The sequence below is a fragment of the Tursiops truncatus genome, chromosome 7, assembly GCF_011762595.2.
Source record: "Tursiops truncatus isolate mTurTru1 chromosome 7, mTurTru1.mat.Y, whole genome shotgun sequence".
In the NCBI taxonomy this organism is placed as follows: domain Eukaryota; kingdom Metazoa; phylum Chordata; class Mammalia; order Artiodactyla; family Delphinidae; genus Tursiops; species Tursiops truncatus.
Window position 1 is genome coordinate 90,728,808 of NC_047040.1, and position 7,305 is coordinate 90,736,112.

The window sequence follows — 7,305 nt, forward strand, 5'->3', positions numbered from 1 at the left end:
TTGCCATGGCTAGGACTTCCAAAACTATGTTGAATAATAGTGGTGAGAGTGGACATCCTTGTCCTGTTCCTGATCTTAGTGGAAATGCTTTCAGTTTTTCACCACTGAGTATGATGCTTGCTGTGGGTTTGTATATGGCCTTTATTATGTTGATGTAGGTTCCCTCTATGCCCATTTTCTAGGGAGTTTTTATCATAAATGTATGTTGAATTTTGTCAAAAGCTTTTTCTGCATCCATTGAGATGATCACATGGTTTTTATTCCTTAATTTGTTAATGTTGTGTATCACATTGATTGATTTGTATACACTGAAGATTCCTTGCATCCCTGGGATAAATCCCACTTGATCATGGTGTATGATCCTTTTTATGTGTTGTTGGTTCTGTTTGCTAGTATTCTGTTCAGGATTTTTGCATCTATGTTCATCAGTGATATTGGTGTATAATTTTCTCTTTTTCTGATATCTTTTTCTAGTTTGGTTACCAGGGTGATGGTGGCCTCATAGAATGAATTTGGGAATGATTCTCCTTCTGCAATTTTTTTGAAGAGTTTGAGAAAGATAGGTGTTAGCTCTTCTTTACATGTTTTATAGAATTTGCCTGTGAAGCCATCTTGTTCTGGACTTTTGTTTGTTGGAAGATTTTTAGTTATGGTTTCAATTTCATTACTTGCTGTAGGTCTGTCTTTATTTTCTAATTCTTCCTGGTTCAGTATAGGAAAATTGTATGTTTCCAAGAATTTGTCTGTTTCTTCATGGTTGTCCATTTTATTGGCATATAGTTGTTTGTAGTAGTCTCTTATAATCCTTTGTTTCTGTGGTGTCGGTTGTGACTTCTCCTTTTTCATTTCTGATTTTATTGATTTGCATCCTCTCCCTTTTGTTCTTTATTAGTCTGCTAAGGATTTATCAATTTTGTTTATCTTCTTAAAGAACCAGCTTTTAGTTTTATTTCTTTGCTATTGTTTTCTTTGTTTCTATTTCATTTATTTCTGCTCTGATTTTTATGATTTCTGTCCTTCCACTGATGCTGGGTTTTCTTTGTTCATCTCTCTCTAGTTGTTTTAAGTGTCGAGTTAGATTGTTTATTTGAGATTTTTCTTGTTTCTTGAGGTGAGATTGAATTGCTATAAACGTCCCTCTTAGAACTGCGTTTGGTGCATCCCATAGGTTTTGGGTTGTCATGTTTTCGTTGTCATTTGTTTCTGTGTATTTTAAAATTTCTTCTTTGATTTCTTCAGTGACTTCTTCTTTATTTAGTAGTGCACTGTTTAGCCTCCATGTATTTGTGTTTTTTACAGTTTTTTCCCTATAATTGATTTCCAGTCTCATAGCGTGTGGTCATAAAAGATGCTTGATACGATTCCAGTTTTCTTAAATTTTTCAAAGCTTGATTTGTGGCCCAAGGTGTGATCTATCCTGGAGAATGTTCCATGTGCACTTGAGAAGAAAGTGTATTCTGCCACACTTTTGCGTGGAATGTCCTATAAATATCAGTTAAAGCCATCTGGTCTGTTGTGTCATATAAATATTGTGTCTCCTTATTAATTTTTGGTTTGGATGATCTATCCATTGGTGTAAGTGGGGTGTTAAAGTCCCCTACTATTATTGTGTTACTGTTGATTTCTCTTTCATAGCTGTTAGCATTTGCCTTATGTATTGAGGTGCTCCTATTATGGGTGCATAAACACTTATAATTTTTATATCTTCTTGGATTGATCCTTTGATCGTTATGTAGTGTCCTTCTTTGTCTCTTGTAATAGTCTTTATTTGAAAGTCTATTTTATCTGATATGAGTATTGCTACTCCAGCTTCCTTTTGATTTCCATTTGCATTGAATATCTTTTTCCATCCCCTAACTTTCAGTCTGTATGCGTCCCTGGGTCTGAAGTGGGTCTCTTGTAGACAGCATACATAGGGGTCTTGTTTTTGTGTCCATTCAGCCAGTCTATGTCTTTTGGTTGGGGTATTTAATCCATTTACATTCAAGGTTATTATCGATATGTATGTTCCTATTACCATTTTCTTCATTGTTTTGGGTTTGTTTTTGTGGGACTTTTTCTTCCCTTGTGTTTCTAGCCTAGAGAACTTTCTTTAGCATTTGTTGTAAAGCTGGTTTGGTGGTGCTGAATTCTCTTAGCTTTTGCTTGTCTGAAAAGCTTTTGATTTCTTCATCATATCTGAATGAGATCATTGCTGGGTAGAGTAATCTTGGTTGTCGGTTTTTCTCTTTCATCACTTTAAGTATTTCTTGCCACTTCCTTCTGGCCTGCAGAGTTTCTGCTGAAAAATCAGTTGATAGCCTTCTGGGGATTCCTTTGTATGTTATTTTTTGTTTTTCCCTTGCTGCTTTTAATATTTTTTCTTTGAATTTAATTTTTGTTAGTTTGATTAATATGTGTCTTGGTGTGTTTTTCCTAGGGTTTATCCTGTATCGGACTCTCTATGCTTCCTGGACTTGGATGACAATTTCCTTTCCCATGTTAGGGAAGTTTTGGACTATAATCTCTTCAAATATTTTCTCAGTCCCTTTCTTTTTCTCTTCTTCCTCTGGCACCCCTATAATTCGAATGTTGGTGCATTTAGTGTTGTCCCAGAGGTCTCTGAGATTGTCTTCAATTCTTTTCATTCTTTTTTCTTTATTCGGCTCCTCGGCAGTTGTTTCCACCATTTTGTCTCCCATTCACTTATTTGTTCTTCTGCCTCAGTTATGCTGTTATTGATTCTTTCTAGTGTATTTTTCATTTCAGTTATTGTCTTCGTCACATCTGTTTGTTTGTTCTTTAGTTCTTCTAGATCTTTGATAAACATTTCTTGTATTTTTCACAATTCTTGCCTTCATTCTATCTCCAAGATTCAGGATCATCTTTACTATCATTACTCTGAATTCTTTTTTCAGGTAGATTGCCTATTTCCTCTTCATTTATTTGGTCTTATAGGTTTTTACCTTACTCTTTCATCTGTGACATATTATTTTGCTGTCTCTCTCTTTTTTTTTTTTTTAAATGAGTGGGATTGTGTTCCTCTTTTACTGGTTGTTTGGCCTGGGGCTTCCAACACTGGAGTTTGTAGGCTGTTGGGTAGAGCTGGGTCTTGGTGCTGAGATGAGGACCTATGTGAGACCTCACTACGATGAATATTCCCTGGAGTCTGAGGTTCTCTGTTAGTCCAGTGGTTTGGACTTGGAGCTCCCACCGCAGGAGCTTTAGCCCTATCCCAAGCTCATGAACCAAGATACTGCATGCCGCATGGGGTGGTGGTTCGCTTGGGCGTTCCCCCCCTCACCTTGGGCATCAGGGTCTCCCACCAGCGGCTGGCAGTTGCCATAGTTGTGGAGAGATGCTAACTCGGCATCTTCCCACACCGCCATCTTGACTCTGCCCTCTATTCTTCATTTTTAATTCCACTGCTCACCTCCCACATCCAGCCCAGCAGCAAGTCTTTTTCTTTTTTTTAACATCTTTATTGGAGTATAATTGCTTTCAATGGTTTGTTAGTTTCTGCTTCATAACAAAGTGTATCAGCTATACATATACATATATCCCCATATCTCCTCCCTCTTCCATCTCCCTCCCACCCTACCTTATCCCACCCCTCTACATGGTCACAAAGCACTGAGCTGATCTCCCTGTGCTATGCAGCTGCTTCCCACTAGCTATCTATTTTACATTTGGTAGTATATATAAGTCCATGCCACTTTCTCACTTTGTCCCAGCTTACCCTTCCCCCTCCCTGTGTCCTCAAGTCCATTCTCTATGTCTGTGTCCTTAGTCCTGTTCTGCCCCTAGGTTCTTCAGAACCTTTTTTTTCTTTTTTTTTTTTTTAGATTCCATATATATGTGTTAGTATACAGTATTTGTTTTTCCCTTTCTCACTTACTTCCCTCTGTATGACAGACTCTAGGTCCATCCACCTTACTATAAATAACTCAATTTCGTTTATTTTTCTGGCTGAGTAATATTCCATTGTATATATGCGCCACATCTTCTTTATCCATTCATCTGTTAATGGACACTTAGGTTGCTTCCATGTCCTGGCTATTGTAAATAGTGCTGCAATGAACATTGTGGTACATGACTCTTTTCGAATTATGGTTTTCTCAGGGTATATGCTTGGTAGTGGGATTGCTGGGTTGTATGGTAGTTCTATTTTTAGTTTTTTAAGGAAACTCCATACTATTCTCCATAATGGCTGTATCAATTTATATTCCCACAAACAGTGCAACAACAGTGCAAGAGAGTTCCCTTTTCTCCACACCTTTTCCAGCATTTATTGTTTGTAGATTTTTTGATGATGGCCATTCTGACTGGTGTGAGGTGAAACCTCATTGAAGTTTTGAATTGCATTTCTCTAATGGTTAGTGATGTTGAGCATCCTTTCATGCATTTGTTGGCAATCTGTATATCTTCTTTGGAGAAATGTCTATTTAGGTCTTCTGCCCATTTTTGGATTGGGTTGTTTGCTTTTTGATATTGAGCTGCATGAGCTGCTTGTAAATTTTGGAGATTAATCCTTTGTCAGTTGCTTCATTTGCAAATATTTTCTCCCATTCTGAGGGTTGTCTTTTGGTCTTGTTCATGGTTTCCTTTGCTGTGCAAAAGCTTTGAAGTTTCATTAGGTCCCATTTGTTTATTTTTGTTTTTATTTCCATTTCTCTAGGAGGTGGGTCAAAAAGGATCTTGCTGTGATTTATGTCATAGAGTGTTCTGCCTATGTTTTACTCTAAGAATTTTATATTGTCTGACCTTATATTTAGGTCTCTAATCCATTTTGAGTTTATTTTTGTGTGTGGTCTTAGGGAGTGCTCTAATTTCATTCTTTTACATGTAGCTGTCCAGTTTTCTCAGTATCGCTTCTTGAAGAGACTCTCTTTTCTCCATTGTATATTCTTGCCTCCTTTTCAAAAAATAAGCTGACCATATGTGTGTGAGTTTATCTCTGGGCTTTCTATCCTGTTCCATTGATCTATATTTCTGTTTTTGTGCCAGTACCATAGTGTTTTTTTTACTGTAGCCTTGTAGTATAGTCTGAAGTCCGGGAGCCTGATTCCTCCAGCTCCGTTTTTCTTCTCAAGATGCTTTGGCTATTCATTGTCTTTTGTGTTTCCATGCAAATTGTGAAATTTTTGGTTCTAGTTCTGTGAAAAATGCCATTGGTAGTTTGATAGGGATTACCCTGAATCTGTAGGTTGCTTTGGGTAGTATAGTTATTTTCACAATGTTGATTCTTCCAATCCAAGAACATGGTATATCTCTCCTTCTGTTTGTATCATGTTTAATTTCTTTCATCAGTGTCTTATAGTTTGCTCAAATCAATAGAATTAGAAATGAAAAAGGAGAAGTAACAACTGACACTGCAATAATACAAAGGATCAGGAAAGATTACTACAAGCAACTATATGCCAATAAAATGTACAACTTGGAAGAAATGGACAAATTCTTAGAAAAGCACAACCTTCCAATACTGAACCAGGAAGAAATAGAAAATATAAACAGACCAATAACAAGCACTGAAATTGAGACTGTGATTAAAAATCTTCCAGCAGGTCTTTTTTTTACAAACTCCAAATGCGGCTGGAATCTATATAATTCCCTCCAACACCACTGCATCACCCAAAGAAAAACAACACAGTAGGGACTTCCCTCGTGGCTCAGTGATTAAGAATCTGCCTGCCAATGTGGGGAACATGGGTTTGAGCCCTGGTTTGGGAAGATCCCACATGCTGCAGAGCAAGTAAGCCTGTGCGACACAACTACTGAGCCTGCACTCTGGAGCCTGTGGCTACAATTACTGAAACCTGTGTACCTAGAGCCCATGCTCTGCAACAAGAGAGGCCACTGCCATAAGAAGCCCGCGCACCATAACGAAGAGTATTCCCCGCTCACTAGAACTAGAGAAAGACCACAGTGTGCAGCAACCAAGACCCAATGCGGCCATAAATAAATAAATAAATTTATTAAACACACACACACACACACACACACACACACACACACACACACGCAGTAGCTATTATCCCTCATATCTTTTCCTTTATCTCCACAGAATGAGCTACCTCTATGCACCATTTGTTTTTCCAATGTTTACACTTCAGTACACTCAATAACAACACTCTATCCAATTCTTTCTTTCCTGTTTTGTAACCTTATTTTGGGGGAAATAATTGCATTAGAAACATCTCAAAATTTACCCTGAAAAATCACATTTACACAAAGATTTGTTTCAAAAAGCATAAGAAACTATAAACATACATGTACTACAATGGTCTTATACCCAATTTATGTATGCTTGATCTAATTTCTAATTCCTGTGGTTGCAAGTTTGTTATATTTAGAGTAAGCTATTCAGGCATATTTTATGGAAATTTGCCACAAAAATCTTTTGCTATCTGTTTCAGTATTTAACTTTTCAAGATTTGTTATCAAAATATATACTTCAGAAAATTTAATTTCAAACATTGGACTTAAACTGTATTGAACTTGTTTTGTTTGGACATAGTTTACTCTTCTTGTTATTATATTGGCATGTTACAATTAATGGCCTATTTGAAATTCCATTAAATGCTCTAGTATTAGAGGTTCATAACTGCAGCATGAAAAATTTTCTCCAGACTGAAACCTGTTATACAAGTCTCAGCCTAGAACCAATTAAAAACGTTAGTCATTAAATAGCTTGTCTTTGAATGCAGACTTGTCATTTTCAATTCTTTGACTAAGCCGTTTAGACCGGTCTATACTCTTCTGTGCTGATGCTCTAAAAATTGTTTTTGAAGTGTTCATAGGAATAGTGATGAGACACATGAAGAATATTTCTCAGTTTAGTCTGGGGAATGGAGTGGCTTCCCATGCCCTCTTCAATGTCCAGTGTCCTTCAGTCCAAATATCCTTCTGGCTCACGATTTCTATCATGTAGACCTTTATTCCTCTTCCAAGGTTGCCTGTCTATGCAGGATGGAGTGTGGAATCTTAGACGCTCAATGATTTCTCCTGTTTTCAGCCCCACATTAACCTTCCATGTTTAGGGGTACAGATTTGAGTTTCCTTGGGGTTCTGCAATGAAAATCAGGTTGCTTCCTGCTTAGGCAGATGAAATAATACTGAAGAGCATCGTTACTTGAGTCCACATCTTGTGTGCCATTCGCTGTCTTTTTAGTCTTAGATCAGTCACTCCAATTTGAGCCTCAGTCTCCTCATCTATAACAAAGGGATGGCAAACTGCAATAGGGTTTTTGTGAGAATCAAGTGAGTTAATGAGGATAAAGTTAAAAATGTAACAGAAGAATGGATTGGGCAGGACATGATAGGTCA